Genomic DNA, 12,403 nt, shown 5'->3' on the forward strand with positions numbered 1-12,403 from the left:
TGAGGTCATGCAGCGAATGAAATGTAAATGAACCAAGGAAACAGCTGAAATGCCAAAGGGAATGACTGAATTACATGTGAATTATTCATTAGAATATGTAGGTCTACTGTTCAAGGCGCTGTTTTGCATTTGAAGTGTTTCATTACATTTGACATACAATCTGATACAATTCTTAACATCCCATGGAAATCTTGTAATGGGAAAACTTTGTGGTTCACAATAGCATTCCCAATGGGGTCCAAAACGTGCCAAATGCAAGTCAAAACTGCCTTTGCCGAGTAAATAAAACCTACTCTGTAGTTGGCTGGTAACTTTATTTTGAGCTTTGACATAATACATGGCTTAAGAGCGGTATCTGACCCTTCATGATGCGATCGATGAAAATCAAAGACTCGTGGCAACATGTAGAATATTCTTTGAATGAAGGAAGCTGCCAAAATTATAATATGAGGACTAACTGAATAAATAAATAGAAACAATTATGCTAGATTATTATGGTAACACTTTACAGTATTAGTTAACATGAAACTAAAAATGAACAACACTATCATTTATTAATCTTAGTTAATGTTAATTTCAACATTTACTAATACATTATTAATATAAAATGTTGTATCTATTAACATTAGTTAATGCATTGTGAACTAACATAAACATACAATAAATGACTTTATTAACAAAGATGAAAAAATACTGTAACAATTGCTCATTGATAGTTCATGTTAGTTATTGCATTAACTAATGTTTACAAAATAAACATAATTGTAAAGTGTTACCATTATTATTATTATTAAGTTATTTTATACATTTTACTAATTTATTATTAATTAATTAATCATAATTAATAAACATTTACGGGTGTATTAGACTGAAAATGAATCTTAATTCACTTGCTATTGGCATGTGTGGCAAAAAGTACATTTGGACCCTGATTCCCAGTATTATGAGTTCTAACAATAAACTTAAGAAGTCAATCTGTCATATATTTTTAATTCAGAATGTATGCCGTTATGTAAACGCTCTTGTAACCCGGTTTCTGAACCGGTCGCCACTCACTCACTCTCTGACAAATGTCTTTTTTCAGATTGATTGCTTTTCTGCTGTTTTATTCATAAATGTTTTTTCTTTCTCTTTGTTCCTTGAAGCAGTTGTGAAAAATGGTGCGCTCAGGGTGACGTTTCCAGGCAAAAAAAAAAAAAAAAAAAAATCATTTTTAATGACACGTGCGTCACCTGTCAACTACATCGTCACAGGCCAGGATTTTTGCGTGTTGGCGGTTTTGTGTGTGTGCTTTTCACATATTACCCAGCGGCAACAGCAGCCTACCTCGTAATCAATTGCTATGGAAACATGTTATTCTGTGTGATTAATAGCATACACACATCTTATGTTATTCTCATTTGTCTTGAGAGTTGTTCAAGGGTGCTTAAACAGAAACATGTGCTGCATTCATTCTGATAGGGTGCCATTGCTTATCATTGGCAAGTCATCTCTCGGCTGCTGAATTTGAACATGCTCGGAGACAAAAGAGAGCAAAACGACTGCAAAAAGATCTGTGACAGGATGTCAGAAGTTGTCTTCGAAACGCTGCCGGTGAGATTATGAATAATTGGTTGCATTTATTGAGCTGCATATGACAGTGAAGCCTGACAGTTTTGTGTCAATTGCATGTTAACATGCTTGTTTTGACATCTTCGATTTAGGAGTCTTGACAAAACGGATATTGTCCATGTATGCACGTATATGTGCACAGTGTTGGGGAACTTTCCAAGCTACATGCTTGTCATAATCTAATATAGTTTAGCTACAGTCAAGTTACTCTTTTGCTGACATAGCTATCAATTTGTTGCTTATCTATTTTTCTCCTGTGATGAGTTCAAAATAAATTTCCTTCCTTCCTTCCTTCCTTCCTTCCTTCCTTCCTTCCTTCCTTCCTTCCTTTCTTTCTTTCTTTCTTTCTTTCTTTTATATTTTATTTATATTTTCATTTCACTGTTTTTTTTTTATTTAACTTCAGTTATATAAACAAATGTTTTTTCTCGCTCTTTTGTTTTGTTTTTGTTTTATTTTCATTTATTTGGGCAATTTTTTATTTTATTTTATTTTTTATTTTATTTTTGCTCCTGTTTTGTTTTTATTTTATTTTCATTTCAGTTATATGAGCAATTTTTTGTATTTTTTTTTTGTATTTGAGCTCTTTTTTTTTTCTTTTTCTTTTTTTTCATTTCAGTTAAACAAGCTCATTTTTGTTTGTTTTGTTTTGAAAAATCTGTCAGTATTTCCAGGTTTAAATTAGATTTTAAATCTTAAATTTTCCGCAGTCTCAGACTCAATATTTCCTTCAAAGCGTCAGATCTGCCAGAAAGGTTAAAGGGAGAGCTAGAATGAAGATATGCATAAGAAAAGCCGTCCTTCACTACACATCAAGAAATTCCATTCAGCCACTGGAGACAAGTTTTCTTTTATTCACTTTGGGTTGAAGGTCATCAAAACTCACACTTTGCGCCTCATCAACACAGTAGGAGTGAACAAGGCGGAGAAGACAATTAATCCCTAATGATATTAATGATGCAATTAGAAGGTATACCAGCTTTTCCCGTGAAGGGGACGGAAACCGGTAGCGATGCTATCCAGGGACTTCACTAGTGTCAGTCCGCACCCTCTGATGCTGCTGTGATGCGCACAACAAAAGAAAGCCACTGCAGGAGTGTCTCTCGTTGCGTGCAGTTGAATGTCTTTGAATGTTGACCTTGGCACGGAGCTCCCTTGCGACCGAGTAGTGAAGGAATACATGTATACGAGATCAAATGCGCTCGGGCCTCACCTGGCACCGCCGGTCTGATGTTTGACTCTCCGAAGAGCCTTTGCTCCAGCCACACTTGTCAAACTCCACTGCTGAAATTAACGAGGAAAAGTTAATTAGCTTTGATCCCTCTCAGATCTGCAGTGGATAAATTATTTGTCATTGACAGATCAGCCAAGTATTTATAATCCATTAAAACGCTACAGGGCTGATGAAATGGAAGGTGAATGGCTTTTACAAAGACTAACGTGAGCTTAACTGTTGGCATTTACCCCATATCAATAAATCCTCATTCAAGTAAAAGGTTATGCAGGTTGACAATAGAAAACTGTAAAAGTTGAAAAAGTTTGTTTTTTAAGCTTTAATTAAGTGGCTAATGTTCACAGGTAAAGGTTGTTGATTAAGTTTATTTCATTTGATTAATAGTATATTAATAAGTAATATAATAGGTAAGATCCCTTTTGCAATCCCTGAACCCACTACTAGTTGGTGTTGGAGCTTCTTGAGAGGTGAAACTGATCCTCTGCAATCTGATGTACATTAACAAGGCCATATTTCAGACCTAACAAAAGGCCACAGTTGCAGCACAATCAATATGAAAATACTCCAAATAAATGAAAAAAGCTCGCAAAGGAGGTTCAGCTGGTGAAGATGAGTTTGAGGGAGGGGCAATAAAAGATCAAGCTCCATTCGCAGATTACAACATTTGATGGATACTCCAAAAACATGGCAGTGATCTTTATTGATCGTCCTGTTTCTAATCAGGGAGTGTAATTATTGACTCCTGTGAGGCTGTACGGGGAATTTTATAAATGCTGTTTTAAAATGCAGGTTTTCACATCGTGATTTAGGGTCAAATTGGACCAGTTTGGCTATTTTGGAATTCAAATGACGACTCTTATCCTAAAGTAAAATCAAACGGGACTGTAAAGGTTGAGAATTACATTGGTAAAGAGGTTCCTCACAGGAGCGTCTGTATCTTGTGTGAGCTGCGTTTCCAAATCCAGACTACGGACAAGTTTCCTGAGGTGTTTTACCCCAATGATTTAGTTTCACAAGATGAAAGCCAGTTGTTTGTTTAAAAAACCTTTCCCAGGTACAGTAACTGCCTGAAGGTTCAAGATACAGAGAAAGAGAGAGTTTGCTCGACCCAAACATGTTCTCCAGGCGTTCCCGGTTCTAGAAATCGGCATCTGCACTGCTTGTTTTTATCTATTAAACATATGAGCATAACTATATTTAAACCTACCGGCGAGGGGCAAATTTATCAGCACGTCCATGGAGTTGTTGATGGGTCAAAGGGACCTTTTGATAAGGCGTAATATTCTGGGAAGAGATCTGCCAGCATGTAGGAGACAGAATAATTGTTTCGAATAGGGATTCTCAGCAGACTCCTCTGAGCTTGTCAGCTGGTGTTTGAAGTGTGCACTGACATTGGGAAAAACTCAAGGGCAGGGGTTGAGCAGGAAACATGCTCTCAAATGAGAACGGGAGGGGAGGGAACGAGAACTAAAGAGGAAAAACAAAGACAAAGGCGGCTTCACACAAAGTGCCATTTGTGTAATAAGTTGCTTCTATACGTGTTGAGAGAGTTGCTTCTGAACTTTTTTTTAGAGACCTCGGAAGGACCCGGCAAAAAGACCTTGAGTTTTCCTTGACTTTGAGAGTCACCCAACATGAAACAAGATGTAGAAGGATACCTCACTCACTCAGATAGTCTACACTCAGGTGGGTCTCCCTTCATCTGAATGTAAAGAAAGAAACAAGTGTACTTTTAGGAACTTTGAACATGATATGAAACGCCACAAGGCTAGCAAACGTGCCTTCTGGGGTGGGTTTGTGTGCAGTTGATTGTCTTGTTGTGTCCACAAAAGCATGCTGTGGCCAAGAAGTTGCCCTTCAGTTTTGAAGTTGATGTATTTGTAGGCTCTTTTTTAAGTTTCTCTTAGTTGAACTTCTCTACTCTTAGTCTTAATAAGGTGCAAGGCTGTAGTGTATTGTAAAAATGTATATGTCAGAATTACCATAATTATGTGATGACTATTCACGTCCTCAGAGCAGGCCTGGGATGGCCATTGGGGGAATCGAGAGAATTCACAATGGGCCACTCATAAATTCTTCCGAATAATGCTACCTATCAAAATGTGCTACCAACACTATATTTGCACAGCTCTTTGTAGCAGTTATAGTCTAAATATTATTATATGGCGTATATTACGTATATAAGGTGAGCCACGTGACTTAATAACCGGATTTTTTAATTATCCGTCAATGTTTTTAAAAACTCAGTAAATTATAACATTTTTGTGAGGCCTCATGTAGGTAGTTATTATTATTGGTCAATTATTATATAAAGTTGTGCCTTGATAAAAGTGTGTATATACAATATAATACAAATGTCAGACCTTTTCTCTGATCTAACTTCATTTTCTTAGCCAAACTTTTGCAATTAATTAACCAACTGGTTCCAAAGTAATTTTCTGGTGGATGTATGAGGTCAGAAAACTACTGTGCCATTGCACACTATAACTTTTTAAAATCTAAAAACTATATAGTATTTAAATAAATAAATGGTTTTCTGTTAGAATAAAGGTGTATCAAGGACTCTTTTACATTCACTTTGAAATTATTTCTAAATATCCATCATTTGATGTGCAAACAAATGAATAATAGTGTTTTCTTAGGGGAGGTTTGTATATATACTGTCGTTTTAGGCCTCGCACAACACATGCTTGACACCGAAAAGTGTGTGCACTCCAACCTGGAACAAGGGGATAAATTATAGCAAACAACAAAAAGTTGCATGAAGTTTCCCTGGGTGTCCTTGTGACAGGCAGTGCATGGCATTAAATGGCACAGTGCGAAAAAGAGGACAACCCACTAGACAACTAGACGAGAAAGGAAACAGTCATGAAGAAAACATGAGACTTGTATTCTCTTCCTCGACACATATTAAAACAGAGCGAGGCTGGAAACGATTAAACAAAATCTACTGTCGAGGGAAAATGTGTAAAAAACTTTTTTTTTCTATCAGTCAAAACTGTGACAGAATTGTCACAGTCTCCTTTGAAGTCAGCGATGGAAGCCAACGAGGGACCTTGCAAGTGGGTAAATAAAAGATGGAGCATTTCTCCCCCTCTTTCCTTCGCTGGTTAATAGGGCAGCCCCCGCTGATCAAAAGCACATTAGCTTTGATTAATCAATCAATGCCCTGGTGGCCCACTCCTTCCTGTCAATGACTGGGGCCGCCAGCTAGCACGCTGAATGGAGGTTAGCGTATGATCCAGACCCCTCCTTACTGCACGCAACCATCCGGATGCCGTTCTCACGCCGAGATGCCAGGCGAAATCCTCAACAATCGATCTTTAGTCTCTTTTACTGCTTTAATTTGTGAACCCTTTCCTGCTAATGACTCTGTTTGAGGTGTATTCATTTTACCACAGCAGACTTCATCCTGTCTGTGCTTTTCTCGTTGAAGTCATTTCAAGTTGTATTGCTGCCAGGGAGGTTAAATTCAGTATGAATAGCAAGCAAAACATTACAGAATATTTTGAGTGAAACTAACTTTTGCAGTTTGTAAAATAAAGGGAACATTTCTATAAAAGTTGCGGTCCATCAATGAGTTCAAATGGTCTATTAGTTAATATACTAATACTAGAGTCATTGAAGCATCATTCACTCAATCAACACAAATCTATATATATAACAAACAATATATATATATAATTTTATATTTTGTTGTATAAATGTATTGTTTTATTTTTAAAATTAGCATATATATAAACACACACACACACACACACACAATTAACTTATTAACTTTTTTATTAGTAAGTCATTGAATCATTCATCTACTCAAATCGGAATAAAAACAGTGTTTTTGCTGCTTTAGTTTTTTGTGTAACTTTTTTAGTTTGCAGAACAATAAATATTGTGTCTAAAATATTAGTTGCTTAGTATTAACTTGTTAGTTGAACTTTTGCATAAAAACAATATCACAATTGCTATTGTGTGGAATATCAGCATGGATACTCGGCCTGGGGCTGTTGAGCTTTAATGCTAATGTACTGATATAAGGGAATATTCACTCAAATGTCTGAAAAAAAAAGCTAGTTTACTCGATGGCCAACCTTAAAGGTCTTTAATATGTTCCACAATACCTTACTGGTCACTGTTGGGGAAAGTTACTTTTAAAAATAATGTGTTACAATATTGTGTTACTCCCAAAAAAAGAAACTAGTTCCGTTACTTGGTTAATTTTTATAGAAAGCAATGCGTTAATAACAAAAACAAAAGTTCTATTTTTGGCAAATGTAAAGGCCCTTTCATGGCAAAAGTGAAATGAAGAAGCCTCAGACTGAATGAAATGAAAAGTAGTCAATAAATGGGAAAACAAAGTAACTTGTGTTACTTATTTGAAAAAGTAACTCCGATATTTTGTTGTAAATTTAAAAATAATGCGTTACTTTACTAGTTACTTGAAGAAAAGTATTCTGATTATGTAACTCACGCTACTCGTAATGCGTTACGCCCAACACTGTTACTTGTTTCCGTTCTGATGGTCTGTTACGCTCCGCAAATGCGAATGTAATTTCATATGACAGGGAAAGTAAACTTTCTTTCCAGAGTTGTGTGTGTGTGTGTGTGGGGGGGGGCTCCCCGTGGGGGACAGAGCGCTGAAGAAGCCCTGTTCCAATTCTGTCATTGTCAAAGTTTGACATAATAAGCGATTGTTCACGCGCCTTTGTTGAGTGATACAACACAAGAGTAGGGTCCCAATTCCTCACTGTTAATTTTTTGTTGTTTAAAGGAAAAAAACACAAGATGTCTATTCCTTTAAGGGATGCTTGGCAGTGCTTATGCTAAGTAATATAATAAACCTGTCGTGATGTCTGTTTGAACACCTTTTATCTTTCCAAATCCACAGGAGGGCTCTACCTTTGCCACGTCGAAGAAAAGCGGCATCTCTGAAATTATTTAAGTAGCCCTTTTTTGAAAGCCCAGACAAGTTAAGAGAATTCACATCTAAGATCAAAGCTGTGCAGTTGCAGTGCCACTGGAGTAAGTATTGGCTCTCTAGCTTTCTATGTTGCGATCAAGTGCTGTTGTTTTTGTGTGTGTGTGTGTGTGTGTGTGGTTAAAAGGCTGTGCTAGCTTTTCCTAGCACCGACTATAAAGTTGAGCATGTCTACATGTTTACATCCAGGTGTGTGTGTGTGTGAACAGCTAATGAAGTGTCAAGATATATATGATGTCCACCAATGGAAAGCAGGCATTTATAATGTACCAGCCAAAAGATTGCTTTATCTCTAACACCAACGTTAATGTAAATGTCAACACTTCAGCGGACTTTAGATGGATTAAATGGTTAGTGCGCTAAACAAAAAAGTTCTGTCATCATTTACTCACTCATTTTGTTCCCAAACCTGTATGTTCTATTGTCTTTCATGAAACACAAAATTAGAAATATTTAATTTTCTGTTTTTATGTTTGACATGAACGTTTTACTGTTTGACATTTTATCTGTCAAGTGTGGAAGTGTTTGTACCCATAAATAATAAAAAAGGTTATACTGAGGTAATTAGAAAATAAGAAATAGCCACAATCTGAGAAATAAATTCAATTGTGAGATATGAAGTCACAATTACTTCTTTTTTTTTAACTCGAACTTCCATAGTCAAGTTCCAACTTGGACTAAAAAATCCAAGAATAAAAGTAGACCGTATGACTTCATGTGCAATATCTCAAGTTTTTTATTTACTTTTGTTCATTTAGCAGATGCTTTTATCCAAAGCCACTTGTAGGATACAAGCAGAAGCAATTAACCATGTGTATGACACAATATAAGTAATATTACCATACCAAATTATTGTAAGCATCTACAAACATCAAAAATATTGACTTTTTAAAAAAAAGAAATTACTATTTTTGCATAAAAAAAATCAATTAGTATCTAGTGCTGTACTATTCCAGTTAAGTGATTTTTTTAAAATGCAAAAATAGTACAAATAAAATATTTGTAGATGAAATGTTACAGTTCAAAATTTAAAAATGGCTTTTGCAACCAATGCCATTTTGCTGCCAATGGTGTTGATGTGTCATTGTTGTAACTGTTCCTCACTCAAAGCTGTCGGATGACTTCAAAAGTTTTGAAATATAACGCAGTAGTCATGTTGAGCCATTTATGGAGATTTTTTGGAATTTTTGGTCCATTTTGGAACTTTCCAGACATTCTATCATCCTTCAGAATGATGAGACGTTAAACCAAGGTCCTGACTGTCTGTGGTGATTAAAAATCCCAAATTTGCCCATTGGCCCCCATCCATCATGGCTTCCTAATCATCCCCAAATATATATATATATATATATACATATATATATATATATATATATACATATATATATATATATATATATACATATATATATATACATATATATACATATATATATATATATATATATACATATATATATATATATATATATATCCATATACATATACTGATTGGCTTCATCACTCCGTCTCCTCTCCACCAATAAACTGGTGTGTGGTGGGCGTTCTGGCGCAATATGGCTGCCGACTCATCATCATCAGTGGTGGTTGAGGAGATTCACCTCTTCCATATGTAGTGCTCTGAGTGCTGAGAAAAGCACTATATAAATGTAACAAATTATTATTATTATATGGTAAGAGCTACATAGTGACTCTTAAACAAACTTATTTTTGTGTTCCACAGAAATAATAACATCATATAGGTTTGGAAAATAAGGGTGAGTGAATAATGACAGAATTTTCATATTTAGGTGAACCGTTTCTTTAACAACACACTGATGTTTGTGTAAGATTCATCTGAACACCATTATATGTAAGGTTGAAGAAAAGAAAGTTCTTTCGTTAGTTTCTTTATTCATCTCTCTTCATTCTTGACAGATAAATCTGCTGGGATTCTCTCTTTTTTTCCTTACACAAGAACATCTCTAATTTCATCAGCTCTCCTGACTGACAAGCATCATTACGGATAAAATTATCTTGGTAATTATCCTGCCGAAAAGAGATTTATTTCCCTTTGTGAGGAGGAGAGCGGATCCATGGGGCCACGCAGTGATCTGCAGCGTGGAGACGCTTCGTTAAAATAAGCATCCTAATGAGACGAGCCCTCCTGCAGAGCGCCGAGGCCCAAGAGTTACGCCTAGCAGGAGCAGGAGCTTTTGTTCAGATGTGCATTAAGTAAGCGTGAACACGGTACCGTCTGAGTTTGGAGGGCCACTTATCGAGGAATTCACAGTACGTAATTATCTTAATTTGCACCCCGGAGCCATATCCGATATGAGACCTTCCGCCCATGACTACTCTGACGTAACTCACTCGTAGGCCCGTGCTACGAAAAAGGTGTCAAGCTACTGTTGGGAATGTGAGATGATTAACTGAGATTGGTGATATTTAGTTTGCAAAACTTTGCCTGTAGATACATTTTTGAAAATTTGACTATTAACTTGCTTGAACCAGACTTATCTGTTAACCTGCACTGGTTTGTTGAATTTAAAACCATCATGAACAGAAGCAATGCATTTTCAAATGATAGAATTCTTTCTGTTTCTTAGTGAATCCCCATGAACGTTTACTTTTGGCTGAAGCATTTATCCAAGGTCATTTACAGCTAGCATTATGCATTGGACATATTTTGAGCGGATTTGTGATGGTAATGTTTTCTGAAAGTGATTTTTGAGTCTCCACTTAACTGTTGTTTGTGTGTTTGATTTTCATAATAGATCATTAGCAATTGTACAGGTTGACTAATTTTGTCATTAAACTCAGAGTTTAGGTGAAGCTTATGGGGAATCAAGCTCTTTACGATAATGAGCACCAGTGTTTGCCGTAATTAAGCGCAGAACAAGTAGCCTCTTTTCCTAATGGCTCTGCTAGTTAAGGGTCATTGTCGATGGATAGATTATTAAAGACTGAAAGAACTTAACAGACGCCTACAGGAGCTGCAGACAACTTTCAAGTGTTCACAAGGAGGCCTTTAACCAGAAGCTGTCGTGCTGTTTCTGTGATATTATCTTAGGTAACATTGTTGTTTGCAGTTAAAGTACTGATGGACTAAGAGAATCTTTAACATTAAGCAAGGTAAAAAGTGCCCCTATTATGCTATTTTAAAGGATCCTCATTTTGTTTTGGAGGTTTCCTATAATAAGTTTACATGCATCCAAGATCAAAAAAACACTTTAATTTCCTCATAAATACATCGCACATCACCTCGTTTCTGAAAGAGTATGAAAACAGTCTTTCTAAACCCCTCCTTTCCAAAACTCTGCTCTGATTGGTCAGACAGGGCCGTCTGACCAATCAGATGTGATTGGTCGAAATTGGTTGTGGTTGGTTGATTGGTGATTGGTTGTGATTGGTCGAAATGAAACGGCTATTACCATATCTGATTTTTCACTCCAGAGGCTTCCTCAGCGCTTGATACATAGCCCTGAAAACGCCGTCTCTCGAAATGTCGGCAACACGAACCAAATTCTTCCAGGCCTCATTTACAACTAGTGTTTGAAGGCGGGGTAAGGTAGACTTTGATCACAATGAAGACTGTAGGCTGGCATTATGCAAATTTGTTACAGTTACATATATGTAACAGGAAGCGAGACTGGAATTGCTGAAGACTCGTTTCGCCAGTTCAGAATCGATTCTTTCGTTTAGGAGGCAATAACTTTATTTGTCGTGCACTTTGATTTTTAAAACTTTGCAGACCTTTCACATTCACAAACAGCTATATTACACACTACATGAAAGATAATGCTTGAAAAAGTATAATGGGGCACTTTAAATAATAAAATGTTTTGGTTACACTTTATTTTAAGGTGTCCTTGTTTCAATGTAATCACTAATTATTAATACATTAAAGTAATGAGTAATAATTAACAGCACATATACTTACAATAGGGTTTGGATTAGGTTTGGTTTAGGGTTATTCGCATGATGTAATTATGCATAATTTACTGTTGTTACTATAGTAAGTAGGGTGAATTGCCCTAATGTGGGACATTTTTTGCACTTCAGACTTCTGTGACATATTGCGATGTGTAACCAAAACATTAAATCCACACCCAATACCATTTTAAAAACCCCAGGATGTATCCTAATCAAATCAAAAGAGAAAATTCAGATAACCCATTCATAAGATAAATTATAGACATATTAGTGCTCTTATTGCAAGTCGTCTGAGAAAATCTGCAGCTTCCTAATGTGGGACAGAACGTTTCCCCAATGTGGGACACTGAAAAATCTATGATAAAAGACCAAAAATCACATTGATACATGTAGAATAGTAAAATCTTTTATTTTAGATTCACTGGAGAGTAGATAGGGACATTCCATGCCCTGGCCAACAGTCTCAGCTGAGGGACCCCACCATCCTCAACAATACTCCTCTATGGCTCTTTTCATCCTGTCCTGCCTCCACTGATTAAGTTTCTTTCTCTTATCCTTTCCCTGTTTCTGCCTCTCTTTCTGTGACAATCTGTCCCTGTCTTTCTCACCTTTGCCATTGTGATCTAAAATACATTTCATTGAATTAATCAGATGCATAAAATAAAGTG

The 12,403-nt window shown here is 36.3% G+C and overlaps 1 long non-coding RNA gene across 1 annotated transcript; it reads left to right on the plus strand.

Moving 5' to 3' along the window:
- Nucleotides 1–4,406: 4,406 nt before the first annotated feature.
- On the plus strand, nt 4,407–11,777 carry LOC311081527. The gene is made up of 3 exons (XR_014605909.1): nt 4,407–4,531; nt 7,731–7,864; nt 9,738–11,777. It is a non-coding gene; the product is annotated as an uncharacterized lncRNA (long non-coding RNA).
- Nucleotides 11,778–12,403: the final 626 nt, after the last annotated feature.

Source organism: Abramis brama, assembly GCF_963993115.1.
Source record: "Abramis brama genome assembly, chromosome: 4".
Classification (NCBI taxonomy): domain Eukaryota; kingdom Metazoa; phylum Chordata; class Actinopteri; order Cypriniformes; family Leuciscidae; genus Abramis; species Abramis brama.